Consider the following 25,766-nt stretch of genomic DNA (forward strand, 5'->3'; position numbering starts at 1 on the left):
CCAATCCCTATACACATAGGTCATTCTTTATAGCAGTACTCTTGGCCAACAGGATCTACAGATAGTCTTACTGCATGTAAAATGTGTTTCATACCTAGAAACATGGCCATTTCAGCACAAACCAGATATACCTTAATAATGATTGATATACAGCCCCATCCCACCCCTTTACATGCGGCTGAAAATAACAGACTAGTGACAGAACAGTATGAACCTGCTACTGCTGAATTTACCACCCATTAAATGAGTTAGCTAATTGTCAGCTAATTGTTAGCTAATTAGCTAAACTTATATATTAAGGAAATTATATATAAAATACTGCAAAAACACAGTAAAAAGACTGAAATTTGCCCCTTTTCTGCTCAGGAAGTCCCTTTACTCCCAAGCTTCACGGTATGTTGTCCTCTCTGGCCTGACAATGTGCTGCCACTGTTACTGTTTCTCTTCTCCTCCTTCTGATCTTCCTTCTGTTCCCCAGTACCAGAAGTCCCAGAACCTTCCCGTTCAGATGCCATCTTTTTATATGCCATTTCAAAGAGTTTCAATGATGCCTACTGAAGTGAAGATGCTGCCTGTCTAATGTTTTCTCCTGTTTCACTGTCCTTTCGAGCAAGGCGTTCTCTCATTTTGGAAATCTCTTCCTTTAGTTTGTTGCACTCAGCAGGTAACTGATCCTTGAATTCTTCCATCTTTGTTTCTGTATCATGAATAATTCCTTCAGCCATATTAACTGCTTCAACACGTTCCTTCTTTCTCCTGTCTTCTTCAGCATACTTCTCCTCATTTTTTACCATGTTTTCAATATCATCTTTGCGTAATCCGCCGGAAGACTGGATTACAATCTGTTGCTAATGTCCTGTTCCTTTATCTTTGGCAGAAACATGTATTATCCCATTGGCATCAATGTCAAATGTAACTTCAATTTAAAGAACTCCACGAGGGGCTGGGGGAATTCCAATCAAAGTAAACTGTCCTAAAAGTTTGTTGTCTCCAGCCATCTCTCGCTCTCCCTGACACACTTTAATCTCTGCTTGCGTTTGTCCATTAGCAGCGGTACAAAATACCTGGCTCTTTTTAGTTGGAATAGTGGTGTTTCTATTAATAAGTTTGGTAAAAACACCTCCCAGAGTCTCAATACCCAGAGAGGGGAGTCACCAGCCAACACACCTCCCTGAATGGCAGCTCCAATGGCTACAGCTTCATCAGGATTAACAGCTTTACTTGGAGCTCTGCCAAAAAGATCTTGCACAGTCTGCTGAACCTTGGGCATCCTTGTCATACCGCCAACCAAAATCACTTCTCCTATATCACTCTTGCTGACTTCTGCATCTTGCATAGCTTTCTGGCATGGAGCAATAGTCCTCTTGATTAGGTCTGTGACATTACCTTCAAACTGAGCTGGAGTCAGTTTCATATTCAAATACTTGGGTCCAGAAGCATCCATTGTCAGATATGGCAAATTGATGTCAGTCTGCACAGATGAGGAGAGTTCACACTTAGCCTTCTCAGCAGCTTCTCGAACTCTCTGAAGTGCCATGTTGTCTTTGGTCAAATCAACCCCCTTCTCCCTCTTGAACTCCTTGACAATGTGCCGCAACAAAGCTTGGTCAAAGTCTTCACCTCCTAAGAAAGTGTCCCCATTGGTGGATTTCACCTCCAACACTCCTTTCTGAATTTCCAGGATAGAAATATCAAAGGTTCCACCACCTAAATCATACACAGCAATGATTTTTATCTTCAGATTTGTCCAGACCATAGGCCAGGGCAGCAGCTGTAGGTTCATTAATCACTCGAAGTACATTTAGCCCAGATATCTGGCCAGCATCCTTAGTAGCTTGTCGTTGTGAGTCATTGAAATAAGCAGGGACTGTGATCACAGCATTTTTTGCTGTGTGACCCAAGTGATTTTCTGCAGTCTCTTTCATCTTCATCAACACAATAAAGTTTTCCATGAGCTTCAACCCAGGCATCACCATTAGAGGCACGGACAAATTTAAAGGGAACGTTCTTAGTGTCTTTCTGTACTTCAGGGTCATCATATCGACGTCCAATTAGACGCTTTGTAGCATAGAATGTATTGTTTGGGTTGGTGACAGCCTGTCGCTTTGCTGGCATGCCAGCAAGTCGTTCTCCATCTGCTATAAAGGCAACAACAGAAGGGGTAGTTCTGGCACCATCAGCGTTTTCCAGGACCTTTGCTTGTTTGCCCTCCATAACCGCCACACACGAATTGGTAGTACCCAAATCAATACCAACAACTGCGCCCTTAATTGCCTCTGATGCATAATCCCTTCTTGAAACAAAGCTAAAAGCCTAATGACTAAGGCCATTCTAGCCATCCTGGTGATGGGCGGCTGCGGGAGTCCGGGAGGCTGCAGTGCCCACGAGCTGCGCGGGGGCAGCTCTGCTGGCTCTAATCATGGCGGCTGGACAGAAGGTGTACCAGGGCAGAGAACAAACATGGCACTGGCCTGGAGCTGTGAGGCACGGTGGCGCTTCTGGAAAACAACTCTTAGAGACACCATGGGGGCTGGGTTCCAACACCTGCTGTTTCATCCCAGCACTCTGACAGATACAGGACCAAGAGAGAGGTTAAAAACAGTTGGTCCAGAGTACAGCTGTGGAGATTCCATGGGACTGAACTAGGCCTCTGTATGTGGGAAACAGTTGTGAAGCTTGGTCTATCTGAGGGGTCCCTGGCAGTAGGACAAGGATCTATCCCTGGTTCATGAGCTAGCTTATTGGAGCCCATTCCCTATGGTGGGACGCTGTTCTCAGCCTTAATGAGGGGGTGGGGGGGTGGGGTTGTTGGTCCTGCCCCAACATAATGTGCCAGACTTACCTGTTGGGACCCTTACCTGTTGGGAGGAGTAGGGGTGGGGGAATCTTGGTGTGGAGTCAAGGGGGAACGAGAAGGAGGGATGGGAGGGAGAATTTTGGTTGGAAATAAAAAATAAAGTCCTTACCAGTCAATCCCGATGACAAATTTGGCTTCATCATTCCCTATGCTGATAGAAGAAAGCGCAACGTGAAAGGAACTTTTCAAAATTTAAAAAAATAATAAAATAAATTTTAAAAAGGTTAAATACAATAAATTTAAATTGTGTGAGGTGACTTCTTCAATGCATTAAGAACAATTTCAAAACCCAGGAGCAAACATTATATATGTTGTATAAATAATAAAAGCTGGCCTCAAGCTATAGCCTTTTCAATGTTTACTTTATAGCAGGCTAAGACCATCAGCTCAAAGGTCACAGGCACAAGACACAAACTTTAACACATCCAGTTGCTTAAATCCAGTCCTCAACAGCCTATTCTTAGTCCTGTAGAGCCTGATTGCTTTGCATATCCTGACAAATTACACATAACATCAACTAGCCATAGATAAAGCAAACCTTTTATCTATAAAATATCATAAATTGTGATGCTCCTTAGAGCTGTTTGACCCAAAATTTTTTCACTGTTCCACTGATTAACATTATCCTCAAAAAATCCATAGTCCTCTTTCAACTCTAATTCTGGAAGGTCAGTCTCTGCATGTGTATTACTTGCTTTGGGGAGTTTGTTGTGACACTGTGTCTCCTAGGAATGTCAGAAGCTCTGTCCATAAAGCTTTATGAGCATGACTGTCTAATTATGAGTTAAACATGGATGATCTACCAATAGACATGCTAAAGTGGAGAAGAAAAACTCAGGAAGCCTCAACCATATACTAAGAACTATAGGCAACTAAAGAATGTTGATAGCTGGAGAAATAGTCTTCTCCAGGGAAGAATATGCCAATTGGATTATTCAATACCAAATGGTCAGGCCTGAAATTTTCATACAAGTAACATTATACCAACAGAAGTGGTTATATTTAGGAATATATATGTATACATGTGTATATACAGTAATGACTAATGGAAAATGGCCATGATTTTGAAAAATATCGTGAACAGGTATGTGGGAAGGTTTAGAGGGAGGAAAGGTAAGGAGGAAATTATGTAATTATAATATAATCTCAAAAAATAAAGAAAAAACTCCTGAATGATTGTGCTCAGTCTGACTTTGCCTTGTAATTCCTGTGGAACTCTATTCTATCAATGGCCCCACCCATATTCAGAGGGGGTTTCTCCTGTGAATTAAAGCTTCTGGAAATGCCCTCAGAAACATAGCCAAATATGTGCTTCCATAGTAATTTAAAATCCTGTTAAATTGGAGATGGAAATTAATTGTCACAGTGAGGAATTACATTGCAGATTCAATCCTCTTCAAATATTGATTAATCATGCTTATTTTGAATGCTGTACTCATACATTTTTGTCAGTTGGCCCCAAAGTCTTTTAACTGATTAAAGATTGACTATTTTCTTCCTAAGATCTATCCAAAGTCTAACATGTCTTCTCTTGTACTTGTATTAGTTTGCTTATTATAAAAAAACATACCACTAACTGGGTAAATTGAACATGGATTTTCCCTCCAGAGGCCTATGAAAGTCTGAAATAAAGGTTGCTTTCTTCTAAAGGTGGTACAAGAAAAGTCACTTCTAGGTCTCTATCCTTGCATTGTACATATGGTTGCAATCTTCTTGGATCTTTATCTTCTATTTCTTGTGAATATATCTGACTCTAAATATTCTCATTGTATTAAGACACCAATTAAACTGGATTAACACACACCTTGATGTCACATTTATAATTGTGGTCTCTGAAAAGACTATGTATCACAATGTAGTCACATTCTGAAACACTAAGAATTCAGACACCAACATATGAATATTGGGAGGGAGAAAAAATTAGCCCATGACACCACTTTAATTTAGGTACTGGAAATGCTAGCCAGAATCATTAGGCAAGCAAGAGAGATGAATGTCAAGAAGTTGGAATGTTGTTGTTTCAGAGTCTAATTTACAAATTCTCTTCAGCAATCTTAGGCTACCCAAGCAGCCATTCTTTGCCCTCCTTCAGTGCAAGTCTACATCCTAATAAACAGTTTCAAAAAACCTTTGGAATATATTAAATTAACAAAAGTCCTATTCTCAACCAATGGAAGGGCTAAAAATATGATCAGGTAGCATCTGAAACCTATGTTCCTGTCTGTAACTGTTTATCTGATATATGCAAGGATATGTTCTAAAATTACCTTGATTTAGAACTTTATTCTGCTACTATATAACTTCATGAAACTTATTCCACGCTGGAACATGGACCATGGAGTAACCTCATTCCATCTTCCTGAGCTTTGGTCATTCAAATTTGTCTGTAGACTAAATTCTTATTTCCTTCAATGTGATAGCTGTGTTTTTTTTTTTTTTTTTTTTGGCTTGGTTGTTTGGTTGTTTGCTTGGTTGCTTAGTTGGTTGTTTGGTTGGTTAGTTTTTATGTAGTATTGCACTGATAAAAGCTTACTGTGCAAGTATGATCCTCAACTATATACAATGAACTACAAGCAACTAAGAGTGGTAGACACAGTCTTCTCCGGGGAAGTGTACACCAATTATTTAATTCCTTATCCCTGAAAACATAAATATAAATAACATTTTTCAGTCTGAGAAGATAACATTTAGAACTATATTTGCATTAATGACAATTAATGAAAAAACCAGTCAAGAAATTGCAAGAGAGAAAGGAAGGGTATATGTGAGGCAAACTAAAAGGGAAATAATAATTATGATCTCAAAAATCAAACAAAAAATCACGCATGGTTGAGCATGTCTGTAACCCAGTCATTGAGGAGACATGGTGCTAAGAATTTTCCTGAAGTTTGCTAGGCACCAGCATTGTGGGAGTTTGGGGAGAACAACTAAAACAGAAACAACAAAAAAACCCAGAAAGCTCCAGGTTCCTTGGGAGCTCTGTTGCAGGGCAGCAAGACTTAGAACAGTGGACAATGCCTGACATTATCCTCTTGCCTCTGCACATGTGCCTGTATGTCTACCCATGTGTGCAGGTGCAGGCAGGCACACACACACACACACACACACACACACACACACACACACACACACACACACGCATACATGCAAGCACTCAATTAAGTACATGCATGTATGTGTAAATAAAGAAAAAAAGAAGCAAAGAAAAAGGAAGTCTGGCTGCTTTGCAAATAGTGTCCTTCCTAAATTAGAAGGAAAAGTTAAGACATGCAGAAACAAAATATGTAAATTAGAATAAGAGTCTTAATTTCTATTTTCACTTGAAAAAATAAAAGCTATTATCTGGATATTAGTTTTTGTTGAGGAAAACAGTTTTAACTGGAGTAGCTGTTGCTTCCTTTGGATGGCAGACTGCTTTATCTCTCTACCAACACATCACACATCACTAATTTGTTTTACTTGCCAAATCTCATATCATGTAAGTGCTAAGTAACATGCTAACATTTCATGCTACAAAAAACTAAATAAGGAACAATGATAGTATCGTGCCCCTGGTATTTGAAAATAAAGATTGCTAATTGTATTAAAGGTTTTTAAATGTTGAAATTTCCAGGAAATGTTACATAAGAGCCAGTTTTAAAAACATCAGCTAGCGCCAGGCGTTGGTGGCACACGCCTGTAATCCCAGCCCTTGGGAGGCAGAGGCAGGCAGATCTCTGTGAGTTCGAGGCCAGCCTGGTCTCCAGAGCGAGTGCCAGGATAGGATCCAAAGTTACACAGAGAAACCCTGTCTCGAAAAAAACAAAACAAATCCCATCATCTAGCAATGAATATATAACTTATTCACATCTGAAAAACATGATATCTAATATAGAGATAGGAGTAGTAAAATATCTGATGAAAAGAAATCAAAGAAAATTACACTAGCATCCACATTGTGATACTAATATATCTCCTTTACTTTAAGTACAAATGTTTTTTATGCAGACACAATAGCATTGCACTCTTTTGTAGAACAGAAATTATAGTGATTTACATTATACTGTGTACCAGTTTTTTAAAATTTAATAAGATTATTTTAATAATTAATTACACAACAGAAACTAATTGCCTGTCACAGAATGATATGTGTTTGGAGTCCTAGATGGGAAGAAAATGAATGCTGTTGCTTTCATAAATATTCACTCAATTGTTTTACACTGAAACATAAGCATTTATAACACAAACAATGAAGGAAAACAAGCAAGACATTTCAATACAAATCAAAAAGAAGGGATCACAATGCTTTTTGGAACCAAAAACTGACAAAAATTCAAATAATGTAAGCATATCACTCTAATGCTTTATTTTAATAATGAAATGAAAAACTATTTTTCTTTAACATAGAACAACAGTTTAAGTTTTATTCCAAACATATTGTAGACAGATATGAACAAGTCAAATTGCATCAAAGCCCTTTGAAGTACCTACAGCAGCAAAGAGGGGAGAAAAACATACTACCACAAAGGGAAAAGACTTCCTAGTATTCTGTCTCTTACAATCTTTCTGTCCTTTCTTCTGTGATGTTCTCCAACCCAAGATGCAGGAGCTATAATATAAATGTATCAGTTGTGGTGGGCTCCCCATTATCTGTTGATTTCTATATAATTTGTTTTTATGTTTTGGGTTTTGTTTTGTTTTGTTTTGTTTGTTTTATCTGTGATGGTGTCCATCTGATTTGGTCACCTCTGAAACCATATCCACACAAAAACAGAACAGAAGTAGACCTAGCAGGTTGTATTTATAAAGGGGTGTGAGTGTGTGTGTGTGTGTGTGTGTGTGTGTGTGTGTGTGTGTGTGTGTAGAGGGGACAATATAGAAGGGATTGGAGGAAGGTATGTACCTGGGAAGAACTGGAAGAATGAAAGGGGAGAAAGTGATGTAATTCTATTTCAATTAAAAACATCATTTAGAATCCTTTCTCTGTGTGTTTGCTGGTGATGTGTATAAAAGTTATTAATTTGTGCAAACTGACAGAGACATCTCCCTGCCTGGACAGTCACCCAAAGTTCCTTTGTAATGTTGGAGCATCCATCTTCAGCCCACAGGCCATAATGTGTCTGGCCAACTTCTTAGTTACCTAGCTTCATGGAAGAGTCTGCCAGAATTCTGCATGAAACAGAGAAAAAAATTACAAACTTCTAATACAGGTGGACAGTTTAAAATTCCCTGCTTCACTGTTTTGTTATATATAATTTTACTGTTAATGTTAAAACATTTTTATTAATACAGAATAGAGGAGATGATGGGGGATGTTCTTCTGTATATATGTTTCTCTTATTGGTTGAAAAATAAAACACTGATTGATGAATAGCAAAAATACCAGACAAGGAGAATTCTGGGGAGAGGATATGGAGAGAAGCTGCCAGTGAGACACCATCTAGCTGAGGAAGGAGTATCAGGTCCAGACCCTTCCCCAGTAAGATAAGACCATGTAGAAATACTTAGATTAGTAGAAATGGGTTTATAATTAAGAGAGAACTAGCCAGTTAGAAGTGTAAGCAATTGGCCAAATGGTTCATAAATTAATATAAGTTTTTGTGTGATTATTTGGGGCTAATTGGCTAAAGATCCAGGTGAAAAAAGAAACTCAATCCACACAAAAATAAACAGGTAGATCAATGGAACAAATCCAAAGACATACATGTGAGTACATGTAACTTCAGCCACTAAATACTAGACAAAGAAGCCACAAACATACGTTGTGGAAAATAAAATATTGCCAGGGATCACTGGGTGTCAACATACAGAAGAATGAAATTAAACCCACTTCTGTCGCCTTGTACAAAAACTAACTCCAAATGGATCAACGGCCTATCCCCCCCTGTCCCCTTACTAAGTAACTCATCTCTATCGTTATTTGTATTGTGGCACACAAATAGGAAACTTAAACCTACATTCAACAACCATATATAACAAAATAAAACAATATTTCTGTTTTAAAAGATGTGTTACCTTACTCCTGGATGACTTTTTTCTAGCTCCATCTAATTTACCTGCAAATTTCACAATTCCATTTTTCTTAACAATTGAATACTATTCTCCCATGTGAATTTACCACATTTTCATTATCTACTCATATGTTGATGGACATCTAGGCTGTTTCTAATTTCTGACTATTATAAAATGAGAGGCAATGAATATGGATGAGTAAGTATCCCTGTAGTAGAATTTAGAGTCCTTTACAAAGATGCCCAAGAGTAGTATAGCTGGATTTTAAGTACATTGATTCACAGTTTTCTGAGGAACTGCACACTGATGTGTATAGTGGCTATATAAGTTTACACTCCTGCCAGCAATGACCAAGTGATCCCCTTACCCTGAATTCTCACCAGCATGAGCTGTCATTTGTTTAATTTATCACATCCATTATGACTTTAGTAAAATAATACCATAAAGTAATTTAATTTGCATTTCTCTGATGGCTAGGAATGAATCTCTCTCTATGTGTTTCTCAGCCATTTGTATTTCATATCTTGAGATCTCTAAGTTTTGTTCTATATGCCACTTTTAATTAGGTAATTTGTTTTCTAGACAATCATTCTTTGTTTGGGTTTGTTTAGTTATGTATATATTTTGAATATTAAACCTTTATTGAATGTGTAATTGATAAAATTATTTGCCCAAGCTGAGGCCTGCAATTTTGCCTGAAATGATGTCTTTTGCAACACAGAACAGAAGATTTTCAGGTTTCTGATGTCCCATTTATTAATTGTTGGTATTAGTGTACTGTCAGAAAGTATTTGTCTGTACTAATAAATTCAATCCTATTTCCCATTTTCCATTCTACCATATTCAGGAAATATAATCTTATTTTGAGTTTCTTCATTCATTTGAAATTGATTTTGTGCAGCAACATGACAAGGCTGTTCACTCTTTCTATACCTATTCAATATTACTTGGAGTCTTGGCTAGAGCAATAACAAAACAACAGGAGATCAAGGGAAAACAAATAGGAAAGAAAGAAATAAAATTATCATTATCTGCATTAATTCATAAAAGACCTTAAAGACTCTACCAAGAAACTTCTGCAGCAGATAAACACTTTCAGTAAGGTAGTAAGCTAACACAGATAAATCAATAGCCTTACTATACTCTAATATCAAGAATACTGAAAAATAAATCAAGAAATCAGTACCTTTCACCTCAGAAATACTTTGGGATAACTGTAAATAAACAAGAGAAAGAATTGTATAATAAAAATTAACACATTGAATAAAGAAATTGTAGAAGACATCAGAAGATCTTCCATGATAATGGATTGATAGGATGAACATATTAAAAATGGCCATAATACCAAAATCAATCTACAGATTCAATACAGTCTCCATGAAAATTCCAACACAATTTTTAACAGAAATTGAAATGACAATGTTTTAGGTTCTATGGAAATATACACACACACAAACAAAACCAAAAAAATGAAAAGAAAAAAAAATTGCTAAAACAATTCTGAATAATAAAAAATTGCTAGAGATATCATCCCTGATTTCAAGTTGTACTACAGAGCTATATCAATAAAACAGCATTTTACTTTTCACAAAGTGGCAAAAATATACAATGAAAAAAAAAAGCATTTTCAACAAATAGCTCTTGTCAAACTGGATGGCTTCATGTAGAATAATGAATATATATATATATATATATATATATATATATAGTATATATATCACATGCAAAAACCCAACTGCAAGAGGAATTTTTTTAAATGATGGAGGATGCCATTCTGTATATATGTTTCTCTTATTGGTTGATGAATAAAACAGTTTGACCAACAGAGGCAGTAAGATAGGCAGGGCTATGAGACGAGGAGAATTCTGGAAAATGTAGGCCAGGAGAGATGGCAGAGAGATGTCATGTAACAGAGGAAGGAGTAACAGACCTGGACACATCTCTGGTAAGATAAGACCACCTGGAAATACTTAGATTAGTAGTTATGGGTTAATAATTAAGACAGAGCTAGCCAATAAGAAACCCGTGCCATCAGCCAACAGTTTAATAATTAATATAGTGTCTCTGTGTGTTCACTTGGGGTTGAAATGGTGGGACCTGGTGGGACAAGAAACTATGGCAACACTTAAATGTGAATATTTGAAGAATATATTTTGAGCCTGTAACTACTACTTAAAACTTCAGTTTTCCTTGGCTCCTTGTGATTCACTGCTACAAGGGAAAGGTTTCTACAAATTGTCATTACTGCCATGTAGAGGAAGAAGGCCAAGTGTATTAGTTACCTTTTTGTTAATGAGATAAAACCTATAAGAAAAATTTGCCTTTCTGGGATCTCCTGTTCTGGGTACTGCAGCAAGTCAACTCAGCCCCTGGCGGACCAAGCAACCCAAACAAAAGTCTACTGATATCACAGTGCTAGTCCTACCCCTACTCAGGGGAGAGATGAGCTTGGGCACCTGTCTCAGGCCTTGCCCACTTTGGGATCTCCTGGCCTGGAGAATTCAGGCACATCAACTTGCCCCCAGCAGGTCAAGCAACCTAGAGAACATGCAGATTAACAAAATCAGAAATAAAAAGGGGGCATAACAACAGACACTGAAGAAATCCAGAGCATCTTTCAGGTGATACTTTGAAAACCTGAACCACACAAAATTAGAAAATTTAAAGGAAATGCACAATTTTCTGGATAGATATCACTTAACAAAATTAAATCAAGAACAGATAAGCAATTAAACAGGCCTATAACCCCTAATGAAATAGAAGCAGTCATCAAAAGCATCCCAACCAAAACAAGCCCAGGGCCAGATGGTTTCAGTGCAGAATTCTACCAGAAATTCAAAGAAGTACTAATACCAGTACTCCTCAAATTGTCCCACAGAATAGAAGCAGAAGGTTCATTGCCAAAGTCTTTTATGGAGCTACAGTTACCTTCATACACAAGCCACACAATGCCACAACTAAGAAAGAGAACTACAGACCAATATCCTTCAAGAATATTGATGCAAAAATATTCAATAATATACTGGCAAATGGAATCCAAGAACACATCAGAGAAATCATCCAACATGATCAACAGGCTTCATCCGAGTAATGCAGGGATGGTTCAACATATGAAAATCTATCAATGTAATCCACCACATAAACAAACTGCAAAAGGAAAACCACATGATCATCTCATTAGATGCTGAAGAAGCCGTAGACAAAATCCAACATCCCTTCATGATAAAAGCTTTGGAGAGATCAGTGATAACTGGAACATATCTAAAATTTAAAAAAGCAGTATACAGCAAACCAACAGCCAACATCAAACTAAATGGAAAAAACTTAATACAATTCCTCTAAAACCAAAAACATGACAAGGCTATCCACTTTCTCCATATCTCTTCAATATTGCACTTGAAGATCTAACTAAAGCAACAAGACAACAAAAGTATATCAAAGGGATATAGACTGTAAAGTAAGAGGTCAAATTTTCAATATTTGTAGATGACATGACAGTTTACATTAGTGACCCAAAAATTTCTACCATGTAAATCCTACAGTTGATAAATACCTTCAGCAAAGTGGCAGGATTCAAGACTAACTCAAAAAATCAGTAGCCCTACTATATACAGATGATAAATGCCCGGAGACAGAAACCAGAGAAACATCACTCTTTACAATAGCCATAAGCAAAAAAAAAAGTATTTTGGGCTAATGCCAACCAAAGAAGTGAACGACCTGTATAGCAGGAACTTTCAGTCTTTAAAGAAAGTAATTAAAGAAGATGCCAGAAAATGGAAAGATCTTCCAAGCTCTTGGACAGGTAGGATCAAAATAGCAAAAATGGCAATCTTACCAAAAGCAATCTACAGATTCAATGCAATTCCCATCAAAATACCAGCAAAATTCTTCACAGACCTTGAAAGAACAATATTCTATATAGAAAACAAAAAAACCAAAACAACCCTGTACAATAAAGGAACTTCCGGAGGCATCACCATTCCAAAATTCAAGCTCTATTGTATAGTTATAGTCCTTAAAACTATAGTCCTTGTTATTGGCACAAAATTAGACAGGTAGACCAATGGAATCGATTTGAAAACCCTGATATTAACCCACATACCTACTAACACCTGATTTTTTAAAACAAAGCTAAAATTATACAATGGAAAAAAGAGAGCATCTTCAGCAAATGGTGCTGGCATAACTCGAGCCTGGCATGTAGAAGACTACAGATAGATCCATATCTATTGCCATGCACAAAACTTAAGTTCAAATGGATCAAAGACCTCAACATAAATCCAGCCACACTGAACATCTTAGAAGAGAAAGTGGGAAGTAACCTTGAAGGAATTGGTACAGGAGACACCTTCCTGAACATAACACCAGTAGCACAGACACTGAGATCAACAATTAATAAATGAGACCTTCTGAAACTGAGAAGCTTCTTTAAGGCAAAGGACATAGTCAACAAGATAAAATGGCAGCCCAAAGAATGGGAAAAGATATTCACCAAATCCACATCTGACAGAGGGCTGATCTCCAAAATATACAAAGAACTCAAGAAGCGAGTCTCCAAAACACCAAACAATCCTATTAAAAAGTGGGGTACAGAACTGAATAGAGAATTCTCAGTAGAGGAGTCCAAAATGGCTGAAAGACACATAAGAAAGTGTTCAACATCCTTAGCCATCAGGGAAACGTAAATCAAAATAACTTTAAGATACCATCTTTCTCCTGTCACAATGGCTAAAATCAAAAATACGAAGGACAGTTTATGCTGGAGAAGATATGGAGAAAGGGGAACACTCCTCCACTGCTGATTGGAGTGCCAGCTCAATCAGCCACTTTGGAAATCAGTATGGCAGTTCCTCAGGAAAATGGCAATCAGTCTACCACAAGATCCAGAAATTCAGTCTTAAGCATATACCCAAAAATGCACATTCATACAACAAGGACATCTGTTCAAGTTTGTTCATAGCACCATTATTTGTAATAGACAAAACCTGGAAGCAACCTAGATACACCTCAACTGAGGAATGAATAGAGAAATTGTGGTACATTTACACAATTTAGTTTTACTCAGCAGAAAAAAAAATGGAATTTTGAAATTCCCAGGCAAATCGATGGAACTAGAAGAGTGAGGTAGCCCAGTCACAAAAAGACAAACATGGTATGTACTCACTCATATATGAATTTTAGACATAGAGCAAAGGATTACCAGCCTAAATCCACACCACCAGAAAAGCTAGGAAACAAGGAGAACCCTAAGAGAGACATACATGGTCCCAGGAAGAAGGGGGAAGGGACAAGATCTCCTGATCAAAGTGGGAGCATGGCTGTAGGTGAGAGGGAGTTAGGAGAAAGAGAAGGGGAGAAGAGGAGGGGAGAAGAAAATAATAGAGAGCAGGAAGATCCAGACAGGGGAAGAATATAGGAGAGCAAGAAAAAAGATACCATAATAGAGGGAGTCATGACAGGTTTATGCAGAAATCTAGCACTAGGGAAATGTCCAGAGATCTACAAGAATGACACCAATTAACAATGTAAGCAATAGTGGAGAGGCTACCTTAAATGTCCTTCCCTGATAATGAGATTGATGACTACCTCATATGCCATCCTAGAGCCTTCATCCAGTAGCTGATGGAAGCAGAAGCAGGCACTCACAGCTAAACACTGAGCTGAACTCTGGAATCCAGTTACAGAGAGGGAGGACTGATGAGAAAAGGGGTCAAGACTAGGCTGGAGAAAACCACAGAAATAACTGACCTGAACAAGGGGGAGCTCATGGAACCCAGACTGATAGCTGGGAAACCAGCATAGTACCGACCTAGACCCCCTGATTGTGGAAGTCAGTTTGGAGGTCTGGACAATCTATGGGGCCTCTGGTATTGGATCAGTATTTATTCCTAGTACACAAATGGACTTTGGGAGCCCACTCTACATACAGGGATACTCTTTCAGCCTAGACACATGGGGGAAGGGATAGGCCTTGCACCAAATGATGTGATAGACTTTAAAGATTCCCCCATGGAAGGCCTCACCCCTGGGGAGCAGAAAGGGGATGAAATAGGGGGCTGGTGGGGGGGCAGGGGAGGAGGGGAGGAAAAGGCAACTGGGATTGGCATGTAGAACATGCTTGTTTCTAATTTAAATAAACAGAATCTGAAAAAAAAGAAAAATCCAATTATATGAGAAAAATTTTATTTGTATTGCAATTCCTTTGGTTGAACTCTTAACTGTTATCAAAGACAGAGCAGAGGGCAACAGGCACATCTTGTTGTTCACTCTCTTAACATTTTTGATACTGATTCTCTTAAAGAAAATATTCTAGTCTTATTTGTTGAGTATTGAAATCTCATTGTTCAATTATTTTCAGAAAGCGAAAGCTTTAAAATGGTGGTTTCTGTTATACTACCAAATTTGTAATATGAAAAGTGCCGTGAATTTCAATCAGATAATTTTGTTTTGTGTTTAATATTTTAGTTTTACTTTCATACAGTGATTGGAAAACATTAGCTTAAATTTTCAATTTTCTTCTTTAAAACTTCTTTAGTATCCCTTTGGTGTTTTCACAACATGCCCTCCAAATCTGTTCATCTCCGGGTACCACCATGTCCTCTTCTCATCGCTGCCATGCCTCCCTCCAAATAAGGAAACAAATCAAAGTAATCAAGCAAGGGAAGAAAAGCAAAATCCAAAACAAAAACCACCCCAACAGAAAAATCTTTTTGCTTCGCCTTCTTTCCTTCCTCTTCAACACCTCTTCATTCCTCCTGGTGGCAATGGAGGCTTCAGTGTGTCATACAGTACACTTCTTTGTCCCATTAGTTTTACTGGCAAATGTCTATTGCAATGAGTTACTAGTCTGATTGAAGGCCTCTAGCTTCTGGTACACCATTATCACAGGATCCCCTCTGGAACTCCTCTAGGATACCTGTGGCTGGCCTGAGTCTTGGAGATTTTGTGGGTATCCTTCCAAAGGTGTAGTCCCTTCACCAGTTCCAGCAGGTCCCAGATGGGGTAGATGCTAGGGTAGGTCAATCCAAGGCCTAGCTGTAGGCCTGGATAGTATTACCCAAGATGGTCAGTCCAGGCCCCTGGCACCACCCACCTCTGGCGAGGGAGTGGAGTGAGCTACCCTACATGCATGCCTCAGGGTGGGTTTACCATGGCCTTTGGTGATGGGAGGGGCCATCTATCCAGCATGCAAGGGCAAGCTCCCTTGGTGTAGTGTTGAAGTCCTGCTTTCCAAGGACATGCCAAGGGTGTGACTGGCTCAGCATGGCCCTCTGATTTCATCTGTTAAAGTCTAGGTTCGCAACCAAAAATATAAAATTTAAATTTTCACAGAAGGCTATACAAGATTACTCCAAAGTTAACAATGTCTAGAAAGACTGTTTTATGACTTCTTATACTGTTCCAGTGTGGTATCATTAATGAGCAATAAACATTTGAGTTTAGAATCATTAAGTGAAGAAAAACAAAACTTTTCTTTAAATATAAAACTAAACAGATCTAGATTTCCACAAGAGAGAAAAATCCATTTAAGAATGCCAAAACAGTTTCTTAGTTGTGTTAAGCTTGGGGAATATGTCATAGTATAAATTTTTCTTTAAAACTATTTCCATATTTTGTAACATATCATTTAGAAAATGTGAACATATTTTATCATTGTACAGTCAAACACTGTGTAAATTGTGTCTTTAACACATTCATACTAATTGTGGCTGCATGGAAGGTGTCAATATAAGTATTCATTTTTTGTAGGGTATATCTAACAAAGGAATAAGCAATTGACTACTATTACCAGAGCATTTTCTCATATCTAATATGAAAAGCCTAATATATACTACATAATTCATTTGGAGATATTTCATAAAGTTTCAGGGGTGTCAGGTTTTCAAGCTAATCCTTAGAAGTTGTTGAACTGAATCAGTCAAACAAACGATATTTAAAGCACAACCTATGGGTCATGATATAGACTTGATAATAAAAATGCTAGGTGAAATGAAAATGAATATTAGAAGGTTGAAATCAGTGAAATAGATGTGTTCTCAATTCATTATAGACAATGAAGAAAATCTTGTGAATATATTTTTATAAATTAATTCAATATATGTGTATAATTCTTGTTATCTCTTCTGATTAAGATGAAGTCAAAACAGAGAAAAATTAATGAAGTTACCCCCACATCTCAGAACAATGAAATATACAAATACATATCAATTTTTTCAAACATTCTATATTTATAGCTAATGTGAAACCTATATGCACATACACATGTGGTGATATATTGTTTATGGTTTATTAAATCCACTGTAGATCAAAGTAGCAAAACAGCCATACTAATTAGCTATAGAATCCAGGCACATACCTTTAATCCCAGGACTCAGAATTAAGAGGTAGACAGAACTCTATTAGTTCAAGGCCACATTCACTACAGAAAATTGATCCAGTCCTTAAAGAAACAGGTCACACAATGGTGATCTCAGCACCTGGGATCATGTACCTTTAATCCCAGCACTAGGAAGGTGGAGATAGGATATGGCTGGGCAGAGAAAGGAATATAAGGAGGAGGTGACAGGGATTCAGAGTGTTTTGCCCCTGAGGATTCATGGAGAGAGGATTGCCATTTCAGCTGGGTAGAGGTAAGATCTACTGGCTTGTCTGCTTTGCTTCTCTGATTTTCAGCTTGAAGCTTGAACCCCAACATGAGTCTCTGGGTCTTTTATTTTTCCTGCTACATATGCATACATTTACTCAAAGAAAATTATACTCATATTGAAAGCCTACTATAATCTTAATTTCTTATCTTTATTTTCACATAAATAGTTAAAATTATCCTAGTAAAATTAATGTGTCCTGTTGTTTCTGAACATTAGGAAATGTCAAGTGCAATTCTTGTTTGGGGCACTAACAATTCTAAACTCAATGTGTGATATACACACATAGCTAAAGAGTAGCAATGGTATTTCAAAATTCCTAATGAAGATCAAAGAAACATAAGATACTCACTTCAAAGGAGAAAGAGGAACAAAGAAGACAGGCTAACTGTGATAAAATGATTAAAACAGTTTACGCACAGAGATCAGAAATGAAGGAGACTATTTACCCAAGGGAGAGCTAAGACCGGGTGGTGGTGGCACACACCTTTAATCCCAGTACTTGAAGACAGAGGCAGGTCAGTCTCTGTGTGTTCGAGACCAGCCTGGTCTACAAGAGCTAGTTCCAGGACAGCCTCCAAAGCCACAGAGAAACCCTGACTCAACCCCCCCCCCAAAAAAAAAGAAAGAGCTAAAATGAAATGAGAAAAAGTTGGGTGTAGCAGATACAAGCCTACGTTTAAAGTTCCTGTAAGTGAAATTCTTCTGGTGGTCATAGGAAGAGAAGATTGGGAAGGTAATTTGGGGTCTATATGCAAAGGCATGAACAAGCCTTTGGAGTTTCTAAGTGTTGCCTTCTACCCACAATCATTGGAAAGTCATCAAAAGAGTATCCTGATTAGATTAGCAACAGTATGGTTGCCTGGCAGTACAAGTCAATTTGATCCTAGTTGGAGTGACAAAGGAAGTCATGTTTCAAAATTGACCAATGCATTAATTGTTGAATAATTGTTTCCACAGAATTATGAGAGTCTCTGCAGGTATGGATTATGATATTTGAGAACTGAAACAAAAAAATACCCATGATAGAAGGAGAGAATAACATGTGATGTGTATAATTAAATAATCTTTGATATTTCCTATTAGCATCCTGGAAAAAAAGAAGTAATTGCAAATTTTCTTCTCTACCAAGTGACAAAATAGAGATAGTTGTAAATTTCCTCAAGGGCCAGGACCAAAACTACAAGAAGAAACCAAGACAGAGATGGAAGGGAATGTACTTAAAGACTACTAAATGGAATTAGGTTGGAAGTCAGTTAAGTTTAGAAAGCCTTTATATAGATATTTGTAAGGGAAGAAAGTATGTGTGCACACACAAATGCATGCATGCACGTGATTTTTATTCCTTTCTGTTCCTACACACTCACCCTCCTAGTAGAGCAAATCCAGAGGAATTAACTTGATAACATTTTAGAAGGTTTCCAATGTAAGATTCATGGACAAAACATCTGTTTAAAGAAAAACTATCCAATATGCCCAGACAATATTAGAAAGTATGTTAATACTCAAGAAAGGAAACCTAGAGAATCATTTTAAATTCATTATCAAACATTTAACTTTTTATTAAATAAAATAGAACAATGAATCTTAAAGGGTTACTAAATCAGTGGCACTGTACATTGTATATTTCCATACTTATGAATAGCCAATTGTAAGTAATCCAAATTTCAAAAGACAACTGGCCTGGGGAGGTGTTTACAAGTGATTAGAATTTCAAAGAGCTCAGAATAAATACCAGCTCTTTGATAGGATAATTTATGCATAAAGTGGCAGGAAGAGGTGTCTGACTTGTTCTTGGAAAGTTCACACATAGCTATATTATGACTTTAAAACAACCTTTGGTAATTTCTCAAGTATAAGGAAAGTCTAGCCAAAATATTTATTAAAACATTATTGACAAATAGTATACACCAGGAATAAAGAATATCATTTTTATTTATCATAAATAATATATCTCCAGTATTTGAAAAAATATAAATTGTGATGTGTTTACCAGGGTATCCTTTAAATTGAATATCATCAAAAACAGTCTAAAGAAACACAGAGATGAATTAGCAATTCAGAGGAATAGTTGCACTCAATGTCTTTTTGTGAGCATCAGCTAATCACAGGAAACTCTAAATCCTTGAATGTATAGAGCTATTTAGTAATCAGTAGCCCTCTAGGAAACAAATAAACAAAAGGGCTGAAATACCCATTGTATTGTATGGGTCAGTTGAGGGTTTATACAGGTAATATTAAACAGTACAGTCACTGACTAGCATTTTTCCAGAGGATAATTAAAGAATGCAGCACAAAGGTGTTTTCAAGAATAAATGGCACTTCTTCAAACAAATGCATAGTATTTATAGTCTAATTTTTTCTGTTTCAAACCTCTGAGTCTTCAAACTTTGCGATTAATTTATTCCTAATAGGTATTCTAGTGAGAATATAAATTTCAATGATGTATTCTGTTCTGGGAAACAGAACAGCCTGATTTGTATAGCTCCAATTGCTGGGTCAATGAAAAATCCACGAACTAAAAAAGCCACATGTCTGAAGTACAACACTTGAAGGGAATTCATGGCATACATCTGAGAATTTCTCAGACTCTCAGCTGAGGCAGTTTGCAAAGAGTTATGAGTGGGGCTCTGTTTGGACTCATTGCCTTGATCCTAGCACCCCTACATATGAGCCACAGTCTAGCAGTTTTCTCTTCCAGGGCACAATTCCACAATGCTCTTACATTTCAGAGCAAACGAAGTGCCTGGGAGCATGCAATTGCAGCACTTGCTTTTGAAAGCAAAGACTATTTTATTCATCCAGGCAAGAATTGATATAGCATGGTAAAAATGGATCAAAGACAGACTGCTTGTTTGCAGCTTTGGGGAGGGGCTTCTGGGGGATGATATAACAAACTGAATGTGCTATGGTTAAACGCTTTTCTTTGTCCTTTTCACCTTCCAATTTCTAAAATTAGTGTAGTTTGGAGACCTAATAATTGACAGCTAAAGGTCTGTAACTCTTACTTGTGTTTTTCACTGCTACCTGATATAACAGCCAAGAGAATTAAGTGATGTTAAAAAAATGGCTGTCACAAAGGCAGGACTAAGCTGCTCTTAACAAATTATAATATGGCCTGTACCTGGAAACCTGAAAACTTGGGTTTCAAGTGCTTCAATTGGGGACTTTCTGAAAAGTCAGAGACTAGGAAGGTTTCTTCCTGGGACTTCTGTGCAGAGAGGTTTGTATTCTAGGTAGGAGGAAGCAACTATCTAGAACAAAACACCACCACTTCCAAACATGTATTTCATATCTCTAATTATGAGTGGAGCCACAATACATGTTGGAATAATTAATATCTTGCATTACTGCCTCTGATAAGAGATAGAAAAGGGCTGGTTTCTGATTCAGTGACTTTAATAAATCAAACATTTCAGATAACTGACACTGATCTTGACTTTAAAAAGAAGACAGAGCTGTTATCTTTTTTAACCTGAACTCAGGATGTCACTGATGATTTGGATAGAATAATATGCTATTGAGCCATATACCTCACAGAGCATGTATGTCATATGACAGTGTCTTGAGTGTTGTGGGATAACAGTTGAATTTACTGTAGTAGAACTGAAGGTTTCCTTGCTCATTGCCTCCTCACTGGGATAATCACCTCCTCTCTCTGATGCCAAGTTTTTTCATTTGTCCAAATGGCAAGACTGACAGCTAAGACTCTGGAAGACAGTCTTAGTAAATAATTGGATATTAAAGTCATGTTAGATCTGGTGCACAGTTCATACTTAAAATTGTTATTTACTGTTTCAACATGACACAAAGAGCCAACTGAATATGTCTGCTGTCTCACTGTTACATGGTAGCCTAGTAGATTCCTTAAAATGAGTATTTCACACAAAAGAAATAAGCAACAATCTAAGTACATAAGTTTTCCAACATGTTCTTTTCTTTTAGATAGTTTTGAAGTTCGTAGGTGCTCACAAAAATAATCATTGTAGAGTGGTTAGTTTAGCAAATGAAAAATATAGCCTATCTGGTTAAACCTAAATTTCAAACAAATAATTATTGTCAGTATAATTTTGTACCAAACATCTCATTGGATATAATTATAGTAAATATATAGTAAGAACAACTATGCAGACATTTTCAGAATGCTGTGACCATTGTCCCCTGGATGTCTTATAGGCACCATGTATTTTCCATGTCAGATACGAAACACAACCTATCTGCAGTAGTGATAAATCTTTCTTTGGACTACTCAGGCCAGAAACTTCAGCTGTTTTGATTCCACTTTCTCTCATGCCTTTTTCACAAATTGTCAGGAAACACTATGGCATCTACCTTGAAAGTGGTAGGAAAATAGGAGTATTTCTGGCAAATATCTTGTCCATAGCAACAGTAATTTTATCCTAAATAAATACCATGACTTCCTTGTTTCTGCCCTCCAGATGCACTATTACAAAAGCCAGAGTAATCTTTTGAAAAATAACATAATATGCAACCAACCATCTCACTTTGGTTATATTATAGTTACCATAGTGGCCTATACAACACATTTTAACATTATGTGATGTCTACCTCCACTTAGTAGACAATAGTCTTCAATAGAAGGTAGAAATATTTATCTTTCATTTGTTACTTTACCATAAATCTCATAATAGTATTTGGGACACAGTAGACACTCAGAAAACACATATTCAAATAAATGAATGACTCATATATGTCAGGTACTAAAATTAAATGTGATATTGACTTGTGATATATATTTATTTCATATTCACAAAATTCTGTACTTGATGAAATGGGGTTTTAAAAATATTAGAATACCATAAAGAGATATTGTCCCCCATTGATTGTGAAACAGGTACTACCATAATATATATACTGTCTATAATCTTTACAATAACCCTACAAAATAAATAAAGCATACAGCTAACGAGCCAAGGTCACCAAACAATAAAATATCCAGTGTAATTCATCTAACTCTAATGTTAGTTCAATTTCCAGAAAACATTATATTGCTTTTGTGGCTTCTATATTTCTTCAGAGACTTTCTTGAATAAAAATCTACTACTGCTGAGTTGCATCTTCCTTTAGTGCACTGAACTCAGATAAAGAATTTTGAAATGGTCACTGCCTGTTGATTGCATGGTGATGCATGGTACCTTTTATCCAACATTACTTTTTCCTTAACTGGCCTTTCTCCCAGTAACTGTCTTTTCTCCACATCTCTGCTTGATTTATCTGATTCCACCTATAAATTGTACAAATGTTATGTATTTGTCTTGTTATTACATTTACCATAATGTACTTGAGATTCATCCACACTGTTATGAGTGACAAGAATTCCTTTTCATGGGGAATATTTCATCCTAGAGTTTTTCCCTTGCTGTTCATGGAGTTGTTTCCCAAATGCTTGGAGATACTCAAAGATGAAGGTGATCAAAACTACGAAATGACCAAAAGCTGCCCACCCGATCTCTTGAGAACTGTTTATTGTGCTCTATAGACTGCTTCCTATTGTCTGAGGGCACTTCCATTATTTACATGTACACTCAAAAGAAAAACTACACACGTAGATAAAAACACACATTTAATTTTATCCTTACAGTAGAGTTAAGTGTTTGAGGTGGGGATTGGTGGGGAGCATGGGAGCATGGGAGGGTGAAGGAATGGAGAGATTGATATGTAAATCAGAGTGCTTCTAAAATAAAAAATTATCAAAATATTAAATAAAAATGTACACAATTTATTTCCTGATTATATTATAAGAAACTTATTATTTAAAAACTGGGGCTGATGAGATGGCTACACAGGTAATTGTGCTTGCCATCAAGAATGGCTTATAGATATCAGTTTGATATCTGGATCCCACGTGGTAAAAGGAGAGAACTAACTGGTGCAAGTTGTCTTCTTACCTCCATACCTGCACCATGGCATCCATGCACACACATGCAATAAATAAATAAATAATAGATAAATGTGCACATTTTAAAAAACTGATGCTGATGATTTGTAGATATGTTTGTACAACTTATAATAACTATAAATATAACAATAATAATCTTTAGTCAAAGTAATCTTTTTTTTTTCACTCCAGACCTGAAAAACCTAGGAGAAAATTTCACAATTACCTTGTTGTTATTTCCATGAGCAGTCAGTTCAGATTATGATTTCATATAGATAAAACTAAAATATATGGCAGCATACATATGGACTAAAATATTATTTTAGAGCATTTGTATATTAGCCTGTTTAATCTGAAATAATAAGTTTATGTGTTTTGAATCCAATATTTTCAATCTACTTTTTAAGTTAAGTAGAATACCATAATTTAACCCTTTAAAATTATACCAATTGCCATAAATATTTATTCAACATGATCTTGAACATATAGGTTTTATATTTAAATAATTTGGAGAACCAATGATAAAGTTTTAAGTCATGAAAGTGGTGGGGGAAATAGATGATATTTAAATTACAATAAATTAACCTTAGTCATGAACAAACTAAACTTTTAAGCTAACAGTATTTTTATGGGACAAAATAATTTTATGGAGACTTTATTATATATCTTATTTTACCTTAAAACTTAAATATTTTTGTCTTGTATATATAGTAACAAAAGCTCTTATGCAAATACATTTTTAGTGTCTAAAAGGGAAATATAATTTAGTAACTTTCCTTTGTTTTGTTTTACCTTTGGACAATTTTGATAGTCTATAGTAGCTATCTCTAGGACACATTCATAAAAATGAAATGTTTTTTGGTCACTTATGCATCATCTTTTATAAGTGAGAGAAATAAAGTACTGGAAGAAGGTAAATTGATAGAAAGCCACTTCCTGACAAATATGAAATTGTCACTGTAAAATAATAACTAAGTTTACTATCAACATAATGGAGGAATTTTACAAATAAAAAAATTCACATACACAAGAGAGAGAGAGAGAGAGAAGAGAAGAGAAGAGAAGAGAAGAGAAGAGAAGAGGGGCATGCAGCTTATTTTGACATAATGTAGTCCCTTGACAATTCCATTAAGTCATATAGTTAAGAATCAATCATTTACAGATAGACCCAAAAATAGAGGCTTTCATTCCCATTGAGGAAAATGACATTTTAGGTAAATATTGCATGTGTCCTCATGAAAGTTTCTATTTTTGTTTCTATTGTACTCCTCAAATGCACTATCTTGATTGTGTGGGAAAACTATCAAAAGTAGCAACTTTAATTCCAAATTGCCCAGTTGAAAGCTTTCCAGTTATAAATATGCATACAATTTATGTTTATAAGGAATGGCTTGATGAAGGTCGGTTCCAAGATTGTAAGAGACTTAATCATGAAAGGAGAACATCCCATGAGCACTGGGCAACATTTAAGTATGTTGCTCATTTAACCCAATGAATCAAAAGTCAATTTGAATGTTAACTTTAGGCTGAGAATCACTATTCAAGCAGAAAACAAGGCAATCTGAGTCTGGACTGATGGAACTAAACAGAATTATTCTCTAGAACAAATAAAGCAAGAATGGGGAAGAAAGCTTGTTCAGTACTTAAAAAAGATGACCCTTGGCAAAATCTGGTCAAAGGACCTTGGTCTAAAGAGACATTCTAAGTTCCTCAGCCTAGAACTGTGACAATAACTGTCTGTTGGAGTGCTCTCATTCTTTCACTGTGGACTTTTTTCTCATGAAAAAAAAACAGCACTCAAGACACTAGAATAGTTGATAGACATTTGAAAAATGTATTATAAGGCTTCAAAACAAGTTACAAAAGAATAATGCAAATGTGATCGGTAGCAGAAATACTCCAAGGGAGTTTATTTTTAGGGAAAAAATAAACCCAATTCTGAAAGGCTTCAGTAAAACATCATTGTTCAATTCAGAATGAACTAGCTTTTCAGAACTGTGGCATTTCAAACAGAAGCAAGAATTTCAGATACAAACAGTATGACTAAATTGAAGGACCTGCTCCAAAACACACAGTACTTTAGGTGAATCTCAGCATAACTACCATTTCTATCACTGCCTTCCACTCAAAGACAACTAAGAACACACCATCTGCCAGAGGAGTTAGGTTTATTACTCACTGCAAGAAGAACACATTACCACACAGATGAGCTGTAGAAAGGACTTATTTGAAAAGTATTTGAATTTGTGTCAGCATTTGGAGGAGGAACTTAAGAATTAGGACTTTACATTTTATTGACTATTATTAGGGAGTGGACTATGTATTTGAATGAATTGCATAAGCCTACAAATAAGCATACCTGAGTGTGACT

General features: G+C 36.6%; 2 pseudogenes; one reads left to right on the forward strand and one right to left on the reverse strand.

Annotated features, from left to right (window-relative positions):
* Positions 1-362: 362 nt before the first annotated feature.
* On the reverse strand, positions 363-2,421 carry LOC100774975 (annotated as a pseudogene).
* A 1,488-nt stretch (positions 2,422-3,909) lies between these two features.
* Positions 3,910-25,766, forward strand: part of LOC100750496 — a 78,622-nt pseudogene continuing 56,765 nt past the window's right edge.

This window comes from Cricetulus griseus, chromosome X (assembly GCF_003668045.3).
Source record: "Cricetulus griseus strain 17A/GY chromosome X, alternate assembly CriGri-PICRH-1.0, whole genome shotgun sequence".
In the NCBI taxonomy this organism is placed as follows: domain Eukaryota; kingdom Metazoa; phylum Chordata; class Mammalia; order Rodentia; family Cricetidae; genus Cricetulus; species Cricetulus griseus.